This window comes from Rhagoletis zephyria, unplaced genomic scaffold (assembly GCF_001687245.7).
Source record: "Rhagoletis zephyria isolate East Lansing unplaced genomic scaffold, Rhagoletis_zephyria_1.1 Rzeph_scaffold_06507, whole genome shotgun sequence".
In the NCBI taxonomy this organism is placed as follows: Eukaryota; Metazoa; Arthropoda; class Insecta; order Diptera; family Tephritidae; genus Rhagoletis; species Rhagoletis zephyria.
In genome coordinates, this window is record NW_016163590.1 from 8,702 (window position 1) to 35,407 (window position 26,706).

Genomic DNA, 26,706 nt, shown 5'->3' on the forward strand with positions numbered 1-26,706 from the left:
AGCCTTTTCGAAATCGAAAAACAGCACATGCAGATCAGCTCTGAATTCAGCAAACTGCTCGATGATGATTCTCACTGCCTTTACATGATCTGTGTAGGAGAAGACACCCGTTTTCGTTAGTCGAATTTAGATGTTCCAGCAGAGGTAATCGCTTCAAAATGTTTTCCCTGAAGTTATTGACAATAATCTGACATGTAAATTATTCTAAACTTAAAGAATATATCTCTGGAAAAATTTATTAAAAAAAAAAAAAATTATTCATAAAATATACACCATGTGTGGCATCCTATCGAAAGAGCCGATCTCCAACCGAAGTAGTTATTGCTGCACAAAATAATTTTTCCAGCCTTCAATCTGACTTTTTGAACTTTCTGGAAATTGGAAAGTGGTTTATTAAAAGGTTGGTAGTTCTGGTTGTTTAAAGGTTACAATCTCGAACTAGCGTTTTGGAACCGAGTTCTAGGATAGGGCGTTCTTCAATCAAATTCTGAAATAGGGCGTTCTTGAAAAGTTTTCCGAGATAAGGCTTTTTCGAACTGGCTGCCGAGATAGGTCGATTTTTCACTCAGGTGTCGATATGCTCTTCATCCCCAAATAAGCTAAGATATATGTAACTTAATTTGTTGACCTTAAACAAAAAAAAAACCTTGAAAACTTCGAAACACTCAAAACTCTAATGGAGCTCAAGAGTTTTATGAAATGAAAAAAAAAACCGGTTTGTTTGACAAAAAATCCGATTTATTCGATATTCGAAAAATCAAGATTCCAAAAAAACCTATAGATATCAAAAAAAAAAAAAACGGTGAAAACGGGTTTGGAAAAACCAAGTCAATAACCCTTGTTCTGCTCTTCAGGCGCTTCAAACTAAACCAAAAATTTTACTTAAAATTTCAATTTCGCTTCGCATTGCCCAACACAAAAATTTCTATCAAGCGCCGTGAGTCTTATTGCGGCCTTTAGCGAGTTTCAACGAAATCGAAGCTCTTATTCCATATATTTTTGACTGCAGCTTAAAAGGTAACAATACACTGTGCGCCTTTGCTTCATTTTAAATTTGTTTCCATGTGTTTTTTTTTCCAGTAAGCCGCTTGATTTTCAATTTTTTTACAGAGCTTTTGTGTTATTGGCTTACTTTGGTTGTGTATTATTTTGGGGATTTTAATACTTTGACGGGCTTGCGGTTGTAACTCTAAGCTTGTTAATACTCGCTGCAGTGCTTTTATTTTACCTATTACCTTTATTTTTGACCTTTTTTGACTCGTCGAAATTTTGCTTTTGTCAGTTAAATTTTGGTCAGCAAAAAATATTTAATATTACATAGAAACAAACAAGTACCTTACAGTTAACTGTTTACATGATGTGCCAAACATTTAAGCTGTTCTTAAATTGTGAGATAAATCCTGGCAATTTGAGTATTTGCCTGCTTTTAATAGCTCCTGCCTTAGTTATTCTATTACTTTTTAACCGACTTCCAAAAAAGGAGGAGGTTATCAGTTCGTCGGAATCTTTTTTTTTTTTTTTATGTATGTTACCGCATAACTTTGGACCACGTCAACCGATTTCGATAATTCTTAATAATTTTGCATCGGAAAGGTAGTGTCTCAGAGGTGGTCCCATACTAATCTGGTTGAGATCCGATCAGTGGATCATGAGATATATATATAATTTTTTTTTTTTTTATATGGGAGTTGAAGTCGGTTTTTTTTTTGCTAAAAATTACTTGTTTGTTTATTTTTTATACTGCTACACGCATATTTCTTCACAAAATTTCAGGTAAACTTAGCTACACGCGGTCGCATAGCAAATCATGTGTATGCTCTCCGAGGTACACAAACTCTAACAGGCACATTCACACATACATATAGGTACTATATATATAACAAAAGCCGAAATTTTTTTTCTCCCAACAAACTGCAGCGAAATGCAATAAATATTGCGCGTTTTCGCAAAGCATCCTAACGTCAGCGAGAAAATGTTCAAAATGTGAAAAGTTTTTGTTCGCACGACAGACAATACGCGCCGCAGACAAATAACAAAAGCTGTAAAAATTCCAGCGACTAACAACCGGCGGTTAACAGTGGCGCGGTCGATTGTCGTTTTGTGGCACAATTTTTTTGTTGTTTATTTTTGAGGTTCCAACGCTGGAGACTAGCTGATTGTTGAAGTCGCTTTTTGGCTGCCGTAGCGGCCTGCAGTAGCAGGCAAAAAAAAAAAAGAAAATAAAAATCTACGATCAAAATTCATTTGTCAGTATATGTGTTAGTGTGTCAAAACCATTGAGACTCCACTCGATGTGGCTACACAATACGGTTGCAGCATATTGCAGTAGCAAATTGCAACATATATATGTACATACATACATGCATACATACATACGTATGTACTTACTTTTATCCTATGCAATATGCTAACGTGACTTTATAGTATTGTATTTTTGAAAGTACATGTCCAAGGCGTGCATGTGCGGCATTTGCCAAAATAGCTGAAACAAAAGTTGACGCAATAAAATAAACTGCAACTTTTTAAATGACCCAGTTGGAATATTTTTTAACTAAACTTTTTCACGCTTGGTTTTTTTTTTACTATTCCTAAGACCTGCTCAGAAAATATCACTTTGTGTCCCTATTTTGAAGCTGATGTGCAGAAAATTACCCAAATTTCCAATTAGCTTAAAAAAAGCGAGAAAAATCAATTCAAAACTGAAATTAATACAAATGCCATATATGTACGTTAGGAGGAAATGATCCTTAAATGTATGCTTTAATATTGACACTAATTTAAAAAAAACGTTCTAAGCAGGAATAAGATTTATTTAGATTAACATTCATACAAGGAAGGAGGTAAAGTTGGTTAGCTACAAGAAGAAAGTGATAAAGGCAAAGATTAAATAAAAGTAAAGAAACATAAAGAACTACTAAATATAATGAAAATATGGGAGTGAAAAATAAATAAAACATTAGGATAAAGTTGAAGGAAATGATAAAGATAAAAATGAGAAGATAAATATAAAGATAAAAATGAAAATGAAAAAAAAACGATAGAGACAAAGACAGTTATAGAGAGAAAGAAAAAGATAAAACTGAAGAATGAGATATGTTATGCTATGTTATGTTAAGTTAAGTTATGTTCTGCTAAGTTTCGTTATGTTATATTATGTTACGTTATGCTATGTTATGCCATGTTATGTTAAGTTATGTTATGTTATGTTGTTCCACACATTTTACCTCAATTCACCTTAACTCAACTCACTTGATCTGAACTCAATTCATCCCAACCTCACCACAACTCACCTCAATTCGACTCATCCCAACTAATATTTTCTCAACTCAACTCATCTTATCTGAGCTCTAGTCACCGTAAGTTATATAAACTTATCTCACCTGAACTCACTTAGGTATTTCCTGCCTTTGGGCATGCTTGTAGATGCTTACTCCCGCACCGACGCTATTTCCTCGAGAAACTTCATTAACCGCAGTCACTTTTCCCTAAAAGGCGCTCCAGCCACATCGTTCCACTCAATCTTCACTTGAGGAGATGTGTGTAGAGGAAAGGATTCTTGTAGGAATGCACACAAGCTGACCTGGGACAATTGTAGCAGGTTGGTGTCTCGTCCGTTCACAAGTTCCTCGGTAGATCAGATTGTGGCAAAAGTTGTGGGTCTTACGAGCTCCTCCAATAATACCCAACTGGAAAATATGGGGGACTATTCAGAAAAGACTAATGGAAGAGGGAGAACAGAAACAGTAAATGAAATTGCTATGAGGCCCACATGTAGGAATTGATTAAATCAATAGGCATTCCAAAGATCCCTACAAACTCTTAATCAACTCACAGTCGATCTATACTGGATATCGGTAATTGTCAGGTAAATTGGACGAATGTAACGAATCGCGATTACCCTGACCATCAATCATTTCACCCCAATGCCAACGAAGCACTTTTGGCCATAAGTTGTGAAAGCGAGGTAGAGGTAAAATCACTTAGGCGTTTCTTATGCGAATGCCATCGAATACGAATAATTCGCTACAAATTTTGGGGGAATGATTGCTTCAAGAGCTTCGGTGGTGTAGACACTTTCTGAAAGGAAGGGCTGTTTAAATTCAGATCGAGAAGGCGTAAGAACATTTAGGGATAGTTTCGGGGAAATCTTTCGTGTCTACCTTAGTTGGCCACTATGACACCCAAGAGAACTTGTGATGCGAGTAGCCTGTCTAATTTATTCTCTTTGGGTGGCTTAGTAAAATTTCAAAAACTCGTGAAAATGCAATGAACACACGTTTTTCTCCAAAGCGCCAAAATGTATGCAGTTAGTTATGATGGCACCGCCGAAAAACGTGAAACAACAAAAAACGTAGAGAAAACAAAAACAACAATTTCCGACAACTTCATCATATTTTAACTAAATATGTATGTGGTTTGTATGTTCCATGTGCTTGTACGTGTGCCTGTGCCAGTTTGTTGGGAGTTATTTTATCTACTGTTTGCGTTACGTTGGTTGCCTGTTTGTTTATGATATGCCATGTGTGTGTGTGTGTGTGTTTGTGTGTGCGTGTGGGTGTGCTTTCGTGCGCCTCTACTTTGTAGTTGAAAAATTACGCGCTCAATAAAACTACTGGGCGTATGAGTGATTTTTATGGCAAGCAAATGTGTAAAGTGCTTTTGGACTTTGGCAGTATGGAAAAAAAAAGAAAATGGTTTGAAGATTTATTTGTTTACCACAAAGCGAACTATTTAAATCATTTGATGCCATTAACAGCAGATGATGGAACTAACTATGATCTCTTCGGTGTTTGTTAGTTATTTTTGTTTTTGCGAAGGGCAGATGTACATACGAATGGAGAGTTCTTAAATGGCCGTTTGTGAGAATCACTTCCATAGTAAAAAATCAGTAAATTTATTTAACTTTATTCGGAATTTTTCAAGATATTTTGAGACTTTTCCAGCACTTTGTTCAGTCCCTTAACGATTTTAGTTTGGTATCTTAAGGTTTTGTTATGAATTTATGCGTTCCGAGATTTTTCAGTTACTACGAGTATGCGGTATTTGTCCGGAATTTTTTATTTGGTATTTTTGAACATTTGTAGCATTTTTCAGTATGTTTCCGAGCTTTTTTGAGAATAGTTTAAGATTTCATGGACTAATTCGTGATTGTTTTAGTATGTAGTGTCTAGCATTTTTGCAGTAGGCTTCCAGAATTTTTCGGGACTTTATGGGACAAATTCGTTATTTTCAACCAATTTGTAATTTTTGGGACTAACTCGGGATTATTATTGTATTGGACTAATTAGCGCTTACTTATTACATACAGTGTCTAGTCTTTTTCCAAAAAGTTTGCGGGATTATTATGGACTTTTCGGAACTGTCTTGTGATTTGCTGCACATTTTGGGATTATGTACTATTGCACATAGCGTTTAGCGTCTAGCATCTAGGGGTTGCCGGGACTTTTTGGGACTTTTCGTGGTTTCGGAATTTGCAGGATTAACTAATTCGCAATTTTCGGGAACTTTTTTATACTACTTTGGTATAAAAAATTTTAGTGAAGTCCTAAATAGTAAATAATATTTATTTCAAAATATTCTTAAGGGACCCAAAAATTCCAAGAACTTTAGGTAAAAGAAACAAAGCTTAGTGTTTGCTCGTGAAGATAAGTTAACAATTTTTTTTGAAAATGTTTAGCATAATTAAAGTATGTAAATACTCTGTATATAGTGACATCCAAAATATTTAAGTATGTACATAGGTAAAACTTGATGATTTACTATATTTATATTTAGTTGTAAATACAATTTTGTCAATCAGTGCCTGCTGTAAAAGCTTTATTTTACTCATTTTGCTCAAATGAGATAATCGGAGTAGTTAGGTAGTGTGTGCAATAAAATCTTGAAATTAATTTGTATTAAATTTCCGGATGAGATAGAGACTTCAAATTTAGCTCAGAACCCGATGACAATGCATTATGGAAAAAGGAATGAATCCGCTAGTTGGCGCAGGTGTCAACATATTTGAAAAACCCGTATTTATGGTCCAATGTGGTTAATATTTGGAATGTGTGTTACTTATGGAATAACTCCACAACATTTTGTACCGATAGGTGGCGCAGGTGTTGAGATATTTGGAAAATACAGAAATGGAAAAAAGTTTATTTATTTTCTTAACCGGTAATAAAAACTTATCTTATTTTTTTTAATTGCTTGCTTTCATAAAAAATGCTAAATACAGGAGAAGAAAATGTATTTCTTTTAGTCAAATTTTGCGAAGCTTTAGAGCACTTGTGAGGTAGATAGCGTTTTGTACGATAAAGTGCGCGAGAACGCAAAGAAGAGTAGCAAAACTGACAGCTCTTAAAAAGTTAAAATACTATTTCATAAGAACCTTATGCCCCATTCACATCATGGCAGTAGCGTAACAGTTCTGCGCTTCACTAAATTATTCCAGTTATTCAGAAGCCAATTTATGCTAGTACTTGTTTACATTATGCGAGTAACTGAACTGTCTTAACGTAAACTCACTGAACTCGAATGCTACTGGCATTATGTAAATGGGGCATTACATACAGAGTGTCATTGATTTGATTTTCCTTGCTGTTACTGTCCATGGCCTTTATTGGCTTCTCCCAAAATACTGCTTTTTTAAGCAGCAATGCTTAATTAGAAATATGTCACGCCGGTTTTTATCTTTTTTTTGGCTTCGCTGTGTGCTCTTCAGTTGATTTGTTCATTGAGAGTAGTTGTCTTGAAATCAGCTTTAAGTAGACTCGTGCAGCAATTTAGTAATATATATATATATGTACATATGCATAAAAATACACTAATTAATCGTAAAATTCTTCTCATTTATAGTATTGTGTTTCCCCGAATTCGTAATTTGGATGACGTCAATTTTCAGTAAGCCGAACAGGGAACTAAAAGCTATGCAGGCCAGCGGCCAGCTGTAGAAAAATTGCTGCCTTATCATGAATTCCTTTAGAAAAAGTGTGCGGAATAAATTCTTACGCCATTGTTTGCCCAACATGGTCGCTATTGATGCTGCCAATCAAAGAATAGGCAACAACAAAAGCAATTTAAATCTAGCAAAAAAACCTACGATAACTCTCTGTAAGGTTTCTTTACAATTTTCATTTACAGCCGTACCTGTAGCTGTTTGGACACGTAAGTATAAACTCTGAAAAAAATATTACCAGTACAATATTTACAAAATTAAAGAATAAAAATTAAAAACACAGACAAAAGCTATTCTTTCTATGTAATATTACAATGTTGTTGGTCTCTTGCAGATGCCTAAATAAAGGAATATTTTTTTTTAAATCAAAATGAACAAAACCTTTGCAAATAAAAAAGAGAAAAAACCACCTTTGGACTTCAATATTGGCCACAATCACGTCAAATTCACGTACTGGTCTATTGGTGTGCCTTTAGGTGCAAAATACATACATTCACACACCGGCAATTACATATTTATACAGTGGGGCCTGCCTATGGACATTCACCAGTCCGGTTTGAATGAGTGGCACCATTGACAAATAAAAAGCACCAATCGAATAGAGAAGCCTTAACAAACGCACATTTTTTCCACATCAAGAATGAATGAAACACACCCCTTGTATTGACCCAAAATTACAGCACAATAAAAACAATGAAGAAAAAGTAACACAATAGTAGTTGCGCAGCAGTGGCGACAGCAATGAAACAATCAACTAACAAAGCATCGATGTTTTTTCAAAAAAAAAAAAAAAAAAACAACAAAAACCCCAAACGGGTTAGCGCAAACAAATATAAAGACGTACATACTTACGCATACATACATATACATATATGTACGAATATGTGGCTAAACCAAATTGGCGCAACATCTCAAGGGAGGAAACGCCGGAAGCAGTCAATATTTTACCTTTGCATGTCCGTTCGCAAGCTGTGCTCTGTGACGCACAATAACGCAACTACTACAGCTATCATCTACATATAAACATATGAAGGTACATAGGTATGTATGTATGTGCTTGCAGCATTTTTTTCCCATTCCCTACCCCTTTAACCCTAAGCCTCTTCTATTACTCCATCGCTTTATCGCTTTGTGACATTGTAGTCGCTTTGCAACGTAACGCAACGTATAATCATCTGTCAGCTGAGATTTTTGCATAAATGTCTTGTCGCATGTTTGTGATAGCATCGGTAGCAACGATACGAAAGGGGAGAAACGCGCAAAAAAGAGAATACAAATAATACAAAGGAGGCAGAAAAAAAAGCCACACAAAAGTGCTAATAGCGTACGCAGTGATTTGCAGGTTATCCAATTTTTACCAAGCATGGCTGGTTGGTTGTTTTCTACAATTTATTCTATGTAAATAATTGGTTGCAGCTTAGGCAACGCATGTGCAAGATGCGATAACTAATCCGTATGCCTCCCAGACTTATACGCTTTATAGACTCACTGAAGCAAGGGACTAGTAGTTGAAGCTGCAAACGAGCGAATGTCTTGGTCTAGTCTCTTGGAGCAAGCGGCGCGCAATATATGTAAACTAGTGAACCCGCATGGCGTTAAAACGCTCAAAACTTGATTTCAAAAACTTTAAAAATATTCCAGATGTTAGTCAGAGTTATAAAAGATCCGAGTGCCAGTGCAGGTATTTGATTTCATCAAATTTCAAATCACCCTGTACCGATGAAAAAAGTCCTTAATTAAAAAAAATATAATCTTTACCACACATCTACAGGTAAGGTCTTTAATATGACCTCTCATTTTTGAAATTCCCTTTCAAAAGTATTCCCATACTAAAATCTTCTTAAATCTCTTTCGCCTGACATTGTGATACACATGTATTTCAATAAACTGATGAACTAATTTGAATTAGATTATTTGAACAAATGGCAACCCTCCGAAGTAAATGAATAATTTGAATGTATCTTTTTAAACACGTTTTAAACCAACTAAAGATTTCTTAACATTCTTTCGCTTGACTACGGTATTTTTATATTCCATATACTTCTTGTATTAGTTAATTGAGTTTGACAATTCAAACAGGTGGCAGCCTTCTTCAAAAGTAATTTTAAGCTTAATTTTTGTTAACTCTACTTCGCCTTACATCGCGATACATATTTTAGTTAACTGATAGATTAGCGGAATTTGATTTTTTAAACATGTGGCAACCCCGCTAAGTACAGTTAAGAAATACAAGTATTTCAAAGCCCCTTCGATTGATACCCATATTTTAGTAATTCATTAAACTTATTAAATAATTTGAATTCAGAATTTTGCATTTGCAAATTCCTCGAAACTGCTGCTGCTTGGACAAAAATGTGAAGGGGTTTCCAGGCTAGGACTCTAAGGCCACGGTTTGATACGTTCTCATTGCTCCTGTCACCGACAGTAGAGCCATCCTTTGGAGTTTGTTCAGACGTGAAACGACAGTTTTTTGCAGAGTTTTTGGCCATCAGACTAGAGAGTCATAAGGTATAATCGGACGGACTATAGTTCGGTATAGACATTCTATTAGTTTGGAGTTTAGACCCCATGTCCCACTGCGAAGTTTTCGACAGGCCCCCATGGATCGGTTGGATTGCTAAGAGTTTTGTGTGAATGGCAATTCCAACTTAGTCTCTTATCTAGGGTAACTCTGAGATATTTGACTTTGTCAGAGTATACAAGCTCTGTTTAACCAAGGGTAACTGGACCAATGTTCGGCTTGCACCTTCTTGTAAACCGTACCAGAACAGCCTTTTGCAGGTTTATGGGGAGGACCTTATTGGCACACCAGTTTGATACTACGCACAGAGCTGCACCCGTAACGTCTGATACAGTGCTTCCGAATTTTCACAATAATTACAAGGACGTCCGCATTACCAACAGCATTGTAACTCTTTCCTGCAGTTTCGTTCAGAGGCCATCCACGACGAGGGTCCAGAGTAGAGAAGAAAGAACACATCCTTGGGGGTACCCTCGTATGACTCTGATGTTCACGGAGCAGATGATATCACGCTCACGGAGCTTGGTGTTGATCCACACGACATTGGATGGATCTATGCCTCGTTGGACCAGTGTCTTTGATATGGATTCGTAGGCGGTATTATCAAAAGCCCCCTCGTAAATTGTTTAGTGCAAAGTGCAGTGAAAGTAGCAATTTTGAAGTGTTCGACACTTTCTAGGGAGGATCCGCACAGACAACGTTTCAGTGACGTTATCCAGCGCTATAAGTAGGTCGAGCGTCATATTGCGACACCGTTTTTTTAGGAAACCCTAGCATAAGATATACTGCATAGGTTAGGTTATTTAAATAGCTGTCTAATACCCAACTATTCATTTTTGAATTATTTACATGTAATATGCCCCGTATGTCATACTTTTCTCCTGCCTATTAAGCAATTCCCGAAGTAACTATATGTATGTGAATTCACCTGCCACCGCCAGCAGCAAGGCAGCTGGCCTTTGCCGCAGGTTGCCCAAACTCAAGTCTATTGAAATGAAATTCAGTATCATTTGTAAAACAACCGTTGAAGTTGTACTCAGCGCCTCCGTTAGGTAGAGGACAACCATATGATGTATTTTGGAATGATTTTCCGTCATCCCTTGTCAAATTTGGTTTGGAGACAAACCGGTTTCGGCGTTGTGCCATCTTGACAAGGATGAATAGTGCTTGCCATCTGAAAAAATTACCTTAATCGAACTAGCTTCAATTTCGTTATCCGAAATATTTTTGTGTCGAACCACTTTTCGCGTAGGTGGCCTTTTGCAAATATTTCAAGCACCAGAATTTTGGTGAATATACATTCTAATATGATAACTGGAATATCATTAGATTTGCCCTTTGGCCTTTGAATGAGATCTTACAGGTCCTGGTACAAATATCAAGAATCAAATATGACTGAACTAAATATTACAAACATACAAATCATATCAACTGCACTTTGTTGTCTGTACCTATTTGTGCTCATAACGCTTAAACATCCTCTCGGCCCACTAAAGTTTTAAGCCCGAAAATGCTACTTTGTTGGCAACTGTGGTTAAAAAAAGTAGGATTTAGCCACAAATTCAATTCGCCTCAGAACAATTAGGCGGAAAAGAGAGTGCAGAAAGTGGCTTTTGGTTTGGGCAGTTAATGACATTTTGACAAACTGCAACTATTAATGGATCGGGTACACCCTCGCACATGTTCTTGTTGTTGCACATTGACACACTCCTGCCTGATGTGCACACCCCACAGCTCAGGCATTGCACTCAGTCTTTTAGAAGCTTGGCAAAATCAGGCGGTGTGAAGAGCATGCTGCCCGTTTATTATGGGTGTTGGGATTTCGAGCCACTCGGTTGGTTCGTGCTCTCGATGTGGCATTTGGCTTTAGCGTTCTAGCTACATAGTTCACGCTTTTTAATCACAACGGACATTCATACATACATATGTATGCATGCAGCCGATGGCCACAATGCTGCAAGTGTAAATGGGTTTGTTTTGTGGTGACGACACTGCTGCGGGTGGCCAGAGTGGCAAATGATTTTTCGGTTCGATGGTAAGAACGCTCGATGTTGTATGGCTGTTGGCAATGCGTTTATGAGGGAAACTTGCATAAATGCATTTACAGATTAAGGTGTGTCTGTGTAGATATGTATGACACATAACTACGCTCAAACATATTAACCGATAGAGAATTTCGGTAATTGAAAATATACAGATTTGCTATGTGGAAAATTCTATACAGTTTCCAATGACTCTAAAGGTAGGCAAATACTTAGAAGTGCTATTCGGAAAATGTGAGGGACTGTTTCATTTTTCGATTTGAGTAGATTTTTCTAACCTTATTTGACTTGTTCTGGTTTTTTTTTTACAAATCACGCTAATTTTACGAATATACACATGTACATATGTATGTTACGGTTAACAGAATGGCAAGAATCTAACCGTAAATTTCATCTGAAAGTCCACAAGATAGCTTTTAGTTTATAAATATGCGATATATTTTGGAACGAATCTCCGTCATTCCTTGTTGGCTGGCTGGTAATGGCAGCATAAGTTCGGTAAGGTTAGGTTTAAATGGCTGCCAGTGATCCTACTCGCACATCTATGGGCATAATTACGGGCCATTGTGATAGCACCTTAGCTATGTCAGTTCAATTCCCGAGACATTGTGCTCACATGAATGTTGTTCTTCTTCTAGAGAGCATTCGCATAACAGGTGCCGCACATTTTCTGTCTATTCTTAACATCTTCAGCGCCTCTGCAGACCACTTCGAGATTTTAGGATTCTGGGGCCTGGATGCCCAAAATTTCGGGGTAGTTTCAAAAATTTCTAAGTAGTTTGAGAAATCCTGAAGTATTCCCGAAGATCCCGATGTAGCCCCAGAACCCTTCGAATCTCGAAGTAGTCTCGAAAAACCGGAAATAGTCCCGTAGACCCTAAAAATCGCCGAAGTCTCAAAATGTCCCCAGTGCTCTTGAAAATCTCGAAATAGTCCCAAAAATTCCGAAGTAGTTCCGAAGATCCCAAAATAGCACCGGGCATGCAAAAAATCCTGAAGTAGTCTCAAAAAACCCGAAATATTCCGAGTTAGTCCCGAAGATGAAAAAAATGAAAATTCCGAAATGGTCCCAAAGGTTTCGAAGTAGTTCCGAAGATCCCAAAATAGCGCCGAGAATACAAAATCCCTGACGTAGTCTCAAAAACTCGAAATATTCCGAGTTAGGCCCGAAGATCCCGCTATAGTGCCGAAAATCCCAAAAGTTACGTTGTAGTCCTAGGAGTTCAAAAGTAGTCCCAGAAATCCCGAATTATCCCCGAAAACCTCGGGAAAATATCACGAAGAAGTCTCGAGGATCCCTATAAAGTGCCGAGAATCCCCGAAATCTCGAGGTAGTTTCGTAAACCCCAAAATAGTCCCAAAAATCCCGAAGGTCTCGATATAGCCCCACAATATTTATTCGGTTTATTATATTTTACATATTTTTCTCTCAAACATGACCGCGTGAGAGCTTCTCGCGTAAACAGACATGAGAACGAATGAGAATTTTCTCACCGAAAAAATTCTCTTAAGAACAAAATACCAGTGAGAATCAATGTGCGTGTAAACACCCCCTAATAAAAATTTTTGTTTAATATCAAATTGAGATGCATTTGAAAATCAATCCTTTTCTCAAATCTCGAACGCCAAATGCATCTCAAATAACCGTTGATGAAATGTTGAATTCTCAACTTTTTCTCAAACGTGAGTGGAGCGGAACGAAATGAAATCCAGTTACTCTCATTGAAATATTTGTATAGTGTTGCCAATGATACATGTAAGAGTAAAACAGTTTTTATCAGAAAGGAATTTTTATTTATACAGTTTAACAGTTTATTTAATAGTTTATTTATTCAGTTAGTTTAGCAAAGATAAATACGTTGATCTAAAAAATTAGTTGCATAGTTTAATAGCGTGGTCGAAGATCCATTTTGCGACTGATGTAGCAGACTACCGATGGACTTCGACGTCTGTGCTATGTTGACACAGATTGAACGGAACGGAATGCTAAACAATTTTTTCTCAAATGTTTCTTAAACCGTTCTTTAATTGATAAACAATGTTTGAGAATTAGAGAAAATGTTTATTTTCAAATTATAAACAATGCTGAAAATCAAATTAAGATATACGATTTTCTCAAACTTTTGAAAATTTTTGTTCCAGTGTTTCTTGGGTCATGAAAATTCCCATGAGAGTTACTCTCATCGTTTACCAGCACCTTTAGGATCGTGACGCAGCCTACTATTCAAGTAAGTTAAACGAACCGCAACTGTTTTTTTCCGAATATGCACTTAAGTCATTGGCAGTATATACAAAAGCATATTAGTTACTAACATATATACATATTGCTATTTTCGAATAACAGAATAGACTTTTAGTTGAGGTACATACAAATTTCCTTTAGTTGCTGTGTAAAGAAAATATGTATACTTATTAGGGATGTTAATTTTTCAGCTCATTCCACCCCCGGGATTTTCGGGATGTCATTATCGCAATCCCGGGATTAGTCCCGGGAATTAGAGACTCATTATTTTTCAACAATGTAAATCGAAACAATTGCTTCTATATTCTCCTACCATAAAATAAATCGCTAGCTTAGAGTGAAAAGTTGCTAAGTCCACTTTTTATGAAAACTCATATTTTGATATGGGAGGCTAGAGAAATTGAATTCGCATCGTTTCGAAAATTGTAAAGGTACTTGTTTTATTTTTTCCTCTTCAGAAGCAAAAAAAGGAAAATTTGCTAAGTCCAAAAGAAGCACCACAAATCCGATAAGGCCAAAATAATACGACATCTTTTAATAAATATCGAATCCTTCTGATTCTTATGGAGTTTTGCTTTGCTTTAAACGCGCAAAATGTTTGATTCAAAGTCTTGCGAAATAGTTAAAGAAAATGGCTATAGAAAGATTTTTTCCTCTCCTGTAAAATTTTTAAAATGGGACTTAGCAACTTTTCTTTCTAAGCTAGCGAAATAATAAATAAATAGGTTTGAAATTTACTTTTTTATTTAAAGTTTTTTATTTGTTCTCTCTGACGTCAGGATTTATTTTAAACGACTTTGTTATTTCAAAGATAGGATTAATTCCAAAAATTCAAAGCAATGTAGAATAAAAATATGGGTACCAAATGCAAGAGGAAACTTCTTTAGAATTAAAAAAATTACAAGTTTTTGGATTCACAAGAACGAATAGGTAATATTTTAAGCTGATAAAGTTAGAAGGACGAAATTCGAGGATGTTATCGAGTTTATATAAGTCCTTAACATATAATCATTTTTGAATTACTGACATCAGAGTGAAAAACTAAAAACGCATTTTACTATATTTGGCCCATGGTTTCGCGAATAAATTGATACTTGTGTTTAAAATTTACTATCGCTCGGTTTTATATGTATAATGAGCTAAACATTTATAAAAAAATATTAATTATTAAATAAAAAAAAGAAATATAGCCAATACTGGTCCAGAAAAGAAGTTTCTATTGTTGCCAACAGTGCAAATTACAAATCCCGAAAATCTCGGGATTTACATTCCTAATGCATATCCTTATGAATACTCGGACTACAAATTTCAATTGACAAAGTTTAAATGTACACAATTTTTCGATACAATGATAAAAGAGAACCCAGGGCACCGATAAAATACTAAATCTCAGCACACTCAACACTTACAGGCAATTCAGGATGTTGGTCAGCCGACAATAGAAGCCTGCAGCTGAAGTGTACAGACAAATATAAATATATATGTACGCACATAACGGTTTACAGCAAAAACTAAGTAAAATAAATAAAATGAGAAAATGGTCAACAATGAAAAGTCATATTAAGAAACGGAAACCGGAAATGTCCGAAAAGAAAAAAAAAACACAGAAAATAATGAAAAGAAAAACAAACATATGCAAACACGTACTGCGCACACATGTGTGTACATAAAAACGTTTGTTTGTCAACATATTGAATCAAAGTATGTATACACGTATGGATGTATGTATGTGAAATCACACACAGGCTGGGCACAAATTTTTTAAAGTCAAAACCGACTTACTAACGTTTGCAGGAGCGTGTGCGTCGGGTTTATCAAATATTCACATAAATAAATGTACAAAAAATGAAGAAAGAAATCGAGAAAAAATAATATGTAAAATCAGTGAGCTACAATAGCAATAAAAACGGCGGCAGTAACTATTGTTGGATGTTGAAAGAGCAAAAAAAACAATTGGTGGCCATTGTGTGCGTCGTCACCAACAGCAGCAGCAGCTTACTGCCAACTGCGAAATGAGATTAAGAAATGCGCCTTAAATATATCCACGAATGAGTGTGTAATCTAGGCGCACAATGTACTACAAATATATATGGGCCAACCCATGTCAAACCGAGCAATGGTGGGAATCGACCACTTTTTGTTTTGGATGAATAAAAATAAAAAAATTAGAAAGTTCAAAATTTTGCAATTTCCCGAATTTTGCAAGCTTATTATTAACCAATATTAAAAACCAATATGGTTACAAAAATGTTTATGGTCTCGTTTTAAGTGCGATATTTCGGGCTAAATATATAAAATAATATACTTAAAAACAAACCGAAAATAAAAAAATTGCAAAATTTGGAAAATAAAAAAATTATAAAAGCATAATATTATATAAGTAAATATTTGGCAATTTTTTTTTTTTTATGTAGTACTTCTCACTGATCTTAAAAGATCCCAGAATTTAGCAGACGGTTTTTTAAAGACTTGAATTTTCGAACTTTGGAAAAAAAAATTACTGAAAACTCTAAACTACTGAAAAATTTAAATTAAATAAAAATTGTTCAACCTAACTTTAGTTAGAGTTTGCAAAAAAAATGTTTTTCAAAGTTCAAAAATTCATATCTCTAATAAAAACCGCTTCATGAAAATAGCACGGTATTTTAAGAGCAGTTGGAGGTATTGTAAAAAAAAAGATAGCCAAAGATTTTAATAAGTTTTTGATTTAACGATTTTTTATCTCGAAATTTTTTTTTTTAATTTTTTAAATTTTTTAAATATATTTTTTAAGATATTCAAAAAATAAACTTGGAAAATCCCGGCAGTTGTAAATTTTAGAATTTAGCAAAAGTTTCGAAAAAAAGTTTATTATCTTTCCCTTGGCCGAATTTCGTTATACGATAAAAGAAAAGTTCTGACCAAAAATAATCCAAATCAAAAATGGTCGATTTGACATGGATTGAGCCATATGTATGTATGTATGTACGTATGTGCGCGCATGTGTGCATATATATAAATTTTTTAGGTTAAAAAGGACAGTGGTTGTAACGAAAATATGCTAAATTTGTCAAAGCAGATAAACTGTTTGTGGGCGACATTGCTGTAAGGATCCAGCCGGTCACAGCTGCAAGCGTACAGTTGCCATGTGGCACCAGTGCTACGTACAAGCTAACAAAATGATATGTTGAAAATTTTGTTGTTGATTCGTTTAGATTATTTGTTTGTTTATTTATACATATCCTTTATTTGATTTTATTTTAAACACAAATACTTCAATGTATGTACACAAATACTTATTTTAAAGGTCGCAGTATATGTAGACATGTGTGCGTGCATAAACTTTGAATTGTTGAACGCCTTTAAAATTTTTATTTTGCGCTTGGCTAAGACTTTATTTTAGCTGGCAAGGGTTAACATTTTGCTGCTTTGCTTAAGTTTTGCTTGGTACGTCTTTTGGCGGGGTTTGAATTATAGTTACTTCTAATTTAAGGAACTTGAGAATATTTACTATAGCTTCTATAAGAAGTGGCACTGCAACTGCCTTTAACTTTTTATTAAAAATACACTAACCTTAAAAAAGAAGTAAGTAAGTAAGTAAGTGGTAAGTAGATCTTAAAATCACAAGACTTACACAGTATCGTAAATATCCCGATGATGTTGTTAGTGTAATAGCTATGAACTGTGTGTAAAAAGTCAAATAATACAATTATTATTCTCCGAAAAAAATTCAGAATCTTGAGCGTTAATAAGTGTATCAAGCTAGCAACAAGTATATTTCAGTGTAGCTATTTACATATTAAGATGTCCTTATTTTGATTCACTTATTTAAGATTGGGTAGAATACTAGTAAAGAATGCCTCAACTGTTTCTATGGGCAGGCTCCATATTCATTCTCTGCAACTACTTTTCATTTGTGCCAAATCTTCCTTCTTCTATTTGGCACTACAACCGTTCGTCAGTTTGGACCGCTGCTGTTGGACAGTCACCTAAATTAAAATTTATTGAAAAGGAAATTCCATTGACAATGAACCTTTGAGGTAGGAAAATTATCTTTTTTCACTTTTTAATGAACAACTTAAATAAAACGAAATGAATCGAGTTATCGCAAGGTATCGAATTATTCAAATTGATCAATGTTTATTGAGTTGTCGAAATTTACGGATAGTTATCGAGCTTTAAAAATTTATGGGATTATCGAAAATTTTAAAGTTAAAGTTATCGATATTTATTGAATCATCATTATTTATAGACTTAAAGAAGTTTATCGAGTTATCGTAATGCATCGAGTTCTTTCAACTTACTGAGTTGTCGATAATTATTGATCTACTTAAGTTGGTCTAGTTATCGAATCGAAGTTTATGGAATTTTCAAAATATATCGATTTATCGAAAGTTAAGGTTTATATACGTTTATCGAGTTATCACTGCTCATCGCATTTTATGGTAATAACAGAGTGAAACGAGTTATCTAAATTGTTCGATAGCTTTCGAAAAATATGGAGCGTCAAAATTAAAAACTTTTAAAGGTATCCAAAGATATATATATTTTTGAGTTATTGAAATTTATCGAGTCTTCGAACTTTAGAGTTTTCGAAATGAGTCGAATTATCGAATTTTGTTGAGTAATCGGATTTTAGTGTTTTTGAAATTCATCGAGTTATCGATATGCATCGGGTCAATTCCAAGTCCTGCCGAAGTCCTTCAAAAATATAAAAAATTTTAGTCACATTTTAGTTTCAAAGCAGAAGATTTTCGGGTAAGTTACTTCGTACCATATAAGTCTAGCTACGTGTTAAGTTGGAAAACCTCTCTAAAACTCTTAAAAACTAGAAAAACGGTCGAATTTCGACAGTAACTGGCACTGTAGTTTGATTAAAATGGCGCTGCTGGCTGACCGAATGCCGAGGGAATGACACCCTACTATAGGGCATTTCTTTAAGCGATGTGCATCTTGCGTCCTTAATGGAGTTCTAAGTAGTACTTCGTAGAAAAAATCGTAGTGTAAATCGTAGAAAATAAGCGTGATGGAAGCAAGGAAGAAATAAAGCTATGGAGAAAATAGGTGTAAGAAATATCGAGTACTTTTCTTAGTAGTTAAAACTTATATTAACTAAAAAACCAGAATTTGGTTGTAGATAAGGTGGCATAACTTTGCTAACTGCATACTAGATATTTATGGCACCACACTCAAAGCATTTTTTAAATTTGAATAAGCTTAGCTGTACCAGAATCGTTCAAATATATTTAGTATTGAGTACTCTTAAGTATCTGTTCGGAGATATACCTTTTGCTCCCTAGTAAAACTTTCAGCTCTTGCGGCCGATTAGTAGGACGCACGGTAATTTCCTAATAGGTTATTCAGTTACGGTTGCGCGTCGTATGAACTTATACCCCTAACAAAAAATTTAATTGGTAGACACCCTAACTAGTGCTTTGAGACAAAATTGTGCTTCAAACAGAGCAACAGATGTTTTGAAAAACTCATTCTAGTGACGCCTAGTGTATTTGTATTTACTTTATTTTGAAATTTTTATTTATTTGTCGAATTTTATTTTGTGCTTATCTTTTTTGCTAAGAAGACTTTGTCACACATGGATTTGCAAATATGCCAGCAGACGCAGACAGCGGCGTGTATATGGTTACATTGTGTGCGACAAAGCTTTAGAAGTAGAATAGAGATAACAAAAAACGAAAAAAAAAAAAATGCCAAGCAAAATCTAAAATATGCTTCAGGCATATCAGCTCTGATTCGCAGACGTGCAAACATTTGTATGTACATACGTATGTATGTACATTGTGCGCTTTTTGCTCTTTGCGGGTGACTGACTGCTCACATTGCATATATGTACAAAGATACGTTACGTATACGCCATGACCGCCTCGACTTTGCTTACAAATAAAGATAGTCACTTGCTAAATGCTTTAAAAAAGGAACTAACTAACTAACGACAGCTTTGTAAGAAAAAACCGCTGACAGGCAAACAAGAGCAACAGCAAAAAAAAATGCTACTTGTGTAATGTAAGAAAAAGTGATAGAAAATTGAAACTGTGTAGAAACAAGCGTAACAACCATTTTGACAGCAGTATTAAGCGAGAAGCGAAAAAATAAACACCCACGATATGTAACAATAGCCTTGTATTGCCAATAGCAGCTACAAAATGAAAAAAAAAAACCGACAACAAAGAGCAGCATAGTCCAAACGCTGGTTAAATGCTGTGCGCCATAGAACAGAGCAAACGTGTAAAAAAAGCAAGAAAGAGAACAAGACAAGTGTGCTAGCAGCAAAGTGGAAGCATATGACAAAAAAAAAAACACAAACAATAAATAATATATGCAAACACATTCGCAAAAATATTTTGTTATCGATACATTATATATGTATGTGTATATTGCCACATCGCCAAGCGACAAAAGAACGTGTAAATTGTACTTGCAAATTTGTAGAGAATGACATTGATTTTCTACAAATTGTTGTCAATTTAAATTGAGCAGTTCTTTTTTGCGTCTATGTCCCCTTGTTAGGGCGTATCGGGGGGATGAGCGTCGGCTTCAACAGCAATTTGCGCCGCAACTGCTAAACCAAAGTGGTTGTGGGGGAAAAAGAAAAAAATATAAATTGAAAGTAAATACATACCTATGTATGTATATGTATGTATGTGTGTACGTACTTATGTATGTCTGTAAGTTTGTATTTTATTACCAACCTACTTATTTTTGGGTTTTCGTACTACTTAGGCTTGAAAATCCAGTGCTGGTAGAATAGCCTGAACTTTGGAAATCAGTTTCTGGGCGGAGAGTCAGTCGGATGATCAACACTGCCGTTGAGAATTTTGTTTAATGCATTTATGCTACTGATTCTCATTAGTCTAGCGCTCCGGAAACATCTATTTAAGTCTTTTCACCCACTTTTTTTTTAAAGAAAGATGGTTTATAAGCAAATTTCATAGTTAAAAAAAATGTTATATACAGTTCCTTGTCCTCCAATTGTCAAAAACGGATGATAATTTTAGTACTATTGATAGACAGATAGCAACTTTGCAACTCGTCTCTCTGAGAGTACGCCTCCGAAATATGCGAGCATTTGGACCATATTTTCGCTCATTACGTACTGTCGCGAATTCAGCGACCTAGAAAGATCAACAGGTGCGCTGGGACTGTTGTGCCACCGCTGTTAAAAAACGGGCCGTCTACAAGGCCACGCTGCGGTCAGACGCAACGCAAGCTATGTAGGTCAGATATCATAAATTGAGGAAGAAAGCAAGATGCATTTTCGGATTTAAAAAGAGAGAGGACGCATTACGCGATTGCGATAAGCTTGTTTATTTTTTTTCCAAGAGTTGCCACCTATTAAAAAATTAAATTAAATTTTTTTAATAAATTAAACGAATTATTAAGAGATGGGTATCAATCGAAGTGTGCATGAAAAGGATTTATTTCCTAACTACATATAGAGGGTTGCCATATGTTAAAGAAATCAAATTCCATTGGAGTTAAAGGAAATAGGTTATTCAAATAGATAGGTATCACCATATAGGAGTCGGGCGAAAGAGGTTGAAGGAGGTTTTAGCTTGCAAATATTACGAAGATGGTTGCCACCTATTTGTAAAGTAAAATTTAGTTAAACTGAAATAATAATTGTGTCAAACCAAAGGCTTAAGATATCGTATTTGTTATTTTATTACAAATATTACATTGTCAATCAGTGATTTGTTCTGATTACATTCCTTTCAAATTACTGGACTCTTAAATTAACAAATTTATGTTTTTTCTCTTGACTTATTTCTTGCTTAATTTGTCTATTTTTTTTTCTTTTTTATGATCATATACATATTTCTGTTACCTCATTTCCTTAATTAAAGTGAATTTGATTTTTTAAACATGTGGCCACCCCTCTACGTGTCATTTAAAAATAAAGCATTTTAAAAACCATTTCAGTTGATACCCATATTGTAATATCTGGTTCACTTAACTTATTAAATAATTTTAATAAAATTTGTAGCAGGTGGCAACCCGTTTCAAAAAATTAAACCTTTATTGCACATCTAAAGGACAAGCCCTGTCATTTGACGTCTCACTTTTGAAAATGGAACGAACTATATACCACAAGAATCCAAATTTTGAACTTCAAACTGCCTTTACAGTGAAAATATGAAAGTTATTCAAAAATAAATTGCATTTTTGAATTTAGCGTCCCCAATTTTACCATAATTCTATTTTTGCCTACATTTTATATGGAAGCACAGTGGGGCGTGGAGAAAAGTTCCCATTATTTGACGTATATTTTGGAAAACTTCCTGTGCCACTTTAACGCCTTAATTAGTGCATTTATTTATGATAAGTAGTTTCGAAATTTTCCTTAATCCATTCTGTTGATTTACCCAAAACTTTTCTGATATATTTTTATTTATTCCATTTGTCGACAATCGCTTGGGACATTCGCGTTTTGTCATATGACAAGTGCAGCTTTCGCTCGACAAAGAGAAAATAAAAGACAACTATTTTGATATGTATGTAAGTATATGTATAGAAACATACAAACTATCCAATTTGAATTATTTTTACCACCAATATGTATATACATACATGTGTACATATGTATGAAATAGGCAAGTTGTTTTATAGTTATAACTTTCCTTATTACATTCGAGTGTCCACACATATTTACATGTGTAAACATGCAAACTAAACGCACACATGTTTGAAATAAAAACGCATAAACATACCAGTATTACCACATTTGAGTTATCGTGACCAACATTTGCATTGCCTTTGTACATTCATACGTTTTTTTGGTGCGTCTGTCTGTAAAACCAACCACAGTCGATTTATACTCTTTAGGGACTTAAGACACTGCCTAGGCCTCAAATGCCTACTAGCCTAATGGCAGGTCGACCATCAGACCGCAAAGCAATTTGAAGTTTTTACAAAGAAAAGAAGAAGGCGAAAAAATGGCAAATAGAAAACTAACCACAATAACAACAACAAAAAAAAACAAAACTACAGCTACTAACTATAACAGTGAAAGCAAATGAACTTCTCTCATACCAAGCGCTGCGTCAGCTAGGGGTCCATATTATTTTAGCACTTTGGGACCGATTTGGTAAAGAATCTATAATGATGTCCCTGTGTGTGCATGTGTAAAGCATGCATATGAAATGTGTGGGTGCGTCTTACAATGATTTCTCTTGAGGCTCTAGCCTTCTTAGCTAATAGCACAAACATACAACGGAGTGGAAGGCATGTGGTGTGCTTGTGTTGAGCCTTATGTTTTATTTGTTTTGCTGTCAAATTCAAAATACTCAAAAAAAAGGATTAATTTGCATATGTATGTATGTATTTACATACTGGTACATATGTAAATGATTGTGTTTCTACAACATGATAAAGTACTTTATTTATGCTTTTGTAAGTATGAGCTCATATTTGCTAACATAAGCTTGTATTTGCATATTTACGTCTTTAAATGATGTACATACATATGTATACATACGTTACTGTTAAGTCGTTTGGTCATTAATTAGATGCGGTTGCCCTTGAGAGTTGGTTGGAGAAGACATATGAATTGAGTTCTTAAATCAAATTTGCTAAATAGTTCTTTTCATTTAGATAAGAGTGAATACTAAAAGACATAACCGGTGCTTATATATTTGATTTATAAATATCTATGTATGAAAATTTGATAGTAGATATTAGAAAATGAATTTGCGGCACATTCCTGAGTCTAGAGTATTTTTGGAAGGCAATTTCGATTTTTTTTTATATTTTTTTTTGCTGAACTCAGGGGTCGCCTTATTAAATTTTTCGTCATATCGTCGGGACAAATACGGGACATTAAATAAATCCTGAACATTTGGCGTCTCGTATGAAATAAATAAATTACCGGAACAATTGACGAAAAAAGGGGACGGTTCCGTATAATACAGGACGAGTTATCACCGTACATACATATACCAAACGAAAGGAAAAACCTTGAATTTTCGATTAAAGAAAACAAAAACAAAATCATTCAAGCGGTTTTCGAGCATTTTAATAATAAAATACATTTGTAAATTTTTTCAAAAATTTTTTGAAGTAAAATGCTCAATATTTGTTAAATTTATATAAAATTTGTACAGGATAATGTTTCTATTGCTCCAAAAAACCTATATTCTGAATATCAAAGTAACATCTGCAAATTATAAGTTACTAGAGCACTTTAAAGGCTCAAAATTGACCCCGAAATAAGCCAATATTTTCCGTTATTTCTACAACAGAAAGCGAATTGGTTACTTACAAGAATGAATCTGTCGCTTGGCTTGGAACTTTATCTTTGAAACGCCAAACCTTTTTTTGAAATCGCTTCATTAGCTCTCGTGCAGTAAGCGTTTTCGTGAAGCTCTAAAAATTACAACTACAACATAGCCTCCATATTGAAACGTAAGACATATCCTACTTCAAAAAAATAGGTAAACTCATAGATAGAACCAGGATCAGGATATCAGGCAAATGAAATTTTCCAATGACATCAGACCATGTATAACATATAAACATGTCTTCCCTTCCTTGTATGCGCCTGAAGCGCATACATACATACATACGGATGTTGAGGGGCATGCTTTCGGTGATGTGAAATATGCTAGCTCACAGCATAAAAATACGAGCCACTTTAGTAAGTTATCTACCAAACCCACTTTTTACTCAATAAAAATCTTTATGGAGAAATATTTAAGTAATATGAATAAACTTAGTTGAGCTTACTTATGTAAACTTTAAATATTCATTCTCTATAAAATGGGATTTTATTTGTGTCAATAATTCTGCATTTTATTAGACCTTTATTAATCAAGAAGCGAAAATCTGACCTTCATCAAACTCTCACAGGCCTACACGTAATTAAGTTGTTAAGTGTTGTATAATTTATATGGCGTAGTTAGTGAATCATTGCGGTAAAAGCGTATTCGGCAGCGTGTGCTAGTTATGGTTATGGCTGGTATTTTACTGCCCTTTGACAATTAATTAAACAAAAACTAAAGATGGCTAAGAAATTGAAACAGAGTGCAAAATATTCACATACATAACTACCTAGCATTCAAATAAACTTTCATAGAGAATAATTACTTTCGGCAGGTGTGGATTGTTTTAATCCATTCTGCGAATAACCATTGGCATAATTTTTAGTTTTAACCCCAAAAAAGGTTACGGTACTGTCAAAAGTTTGTACGTATTTGTGTGTTTATAACGAGGTCGTAAATTCATGTGCATACTCAAGTAGCTCAAATACTTAGTTAGGCGTTAAAATACAACTTTAAATGCACATAAGCGCGTTTGTTTATTAAGCTGCCCTGCAGAAAAAAAAATTATAAATTGACTTAAAAAAAACCACTTATAGTAAGCCTTATGGCGGGATTTCTGTAAAATATATAACTTGTAGTTGACTATAAAAAGCTAACTTGAAACTAGTTGACAAGTAATGCAGTAGTATTGCAGACGTAATCGGGCGATTGACTTTAAAGAAGTTTCTATTTAAATAACCTCATACAAATTTTACTTTGAATACTCTTTATTTCTGCACTTCACAAATACTTTTTCGAATTGAGGACAAATAAAAGCAAGATCGAAATTTTATGTTATGATTTTCAATTTATGTCTGACGGAGTTCGAATATGGGACCATCTACAGCAGAATATGTTAACAAATATGAAATGTAATAAAATAAAGAAAATAAAAAAAGTAAAAAAAACCAAAAAAATTATATATTTGGTTTTCTTATTGTTATTTTATGTCCAAAAGTAGTTAGTTACAAGTTAGTTGACATCTTATGCAGAGTTAGCCACCCTTGACTCTTTTGCGGCCATCGGCATAGAAATATAGTTAGCTTTCCTCAAAGAAAATATACAGGTAATAGTGACCTTTAGTTTTTTCGTAATCAACTTCAAGTTAACTTATACATTTCCCGCAGGGGATTTACGCCACACACATACATACATACATATGTATATACATAGTAATCTAATTTGAACAACCAATATTGAAGGGTTTACATGCAAAGACGTTTAAGTGATGACTCCTCTCAAAGAAAATCATAAAATGGGGAAAAGTTTAAGTGACGGTCGTTTTGCGGATTTTAAGACGCTGGTTGTGGCTATAACCGGTGTTTAGCAAAGGAAAATATATATCTTTATAGAAGGTATACTTACTCGTACATACATATCTACTTATAGTTAAGCTCTGTGTGTTTTCGAACCGCGACGGCGACGGTACATCCTCTAAATGTTTAAAATATGCGCCCTTTTCTAACATCAAAACTTATACTTGGGTTTCTTTTGGTATCTACTTTTAATCCTAAATATTACGATGCGAATAATTCCAAGAAGTCATTAGAAAGTAAGCTGGACATTCTGAGTAAGTGCACAACACNAATTCCATTACATGTGCACTGATATTTATTTGAAATTGGAAAGTCCTTTACCTCAACAGCCTCAACATCGTAAGTGTGTTTGTATGAAGGTACATACATACGTGCCCTGCAGGCAAAGCTAATAGTTATGAACTAGAATACTACCAGTTTGTGTTTCAGCTCAACTTGTTCATGTTCTATCCTTTTCCAGTGTTAGCGACTGGTATTTTTAACATGGCCATGTCGTACAAGATGTCAATTGTCAGGCTATGCGTCAGCTCCTACTAGTAAAATACTAGTAGCGTCATACCAGTTGATTAGACAGTCTGCCAATTCATGCCCGTGACCCAGTCGCAATGAGCCATAGAGAAAAACACTGGCGTAGTACTCCTGAGGTCCCAGGTTCAAGTCCTGGCGCAGGGAATTTTTTTTTAAATTTTTTGTTGACTTTAATTTTATATACCTACTTAAATATGTGTGTATATTTTTTTAATTAAATTTAAAAATTACAATACAAACCTAAATAAAAAAATATAAAAAAATTGAAATTTTTGTATAGCACAAGTATTTTTTTCAGATGTATGTTTTTTTCTGCAATGAAAT

At 34.7% G+C, this 26,706-nt stretch overlaps 1 long non-coding RNA gene across 1 annotated transcript; it reads right to left on the minus strand.

The window, feature by feature from the left end:
* Window positions 1–766: 766 nt before the first annotated feature.
* LOC108373245 (uncharacterized) lies at window positions 767–25,706 on the minus strand. The gene is made up of 3 exons (XR_001848943.1): window positions 25,684–25,706; window positions 18,025–18,027; window positions 767–837 (listed from the first exon to the last, which is right to left on the minus strand). It is a non-coding gene; the product is annotated as an uncharacterized LOC108373245 (long non-coding RNA).
* Window positions 25,707–26,706: the final 1,000 nt, after the last annotated feature.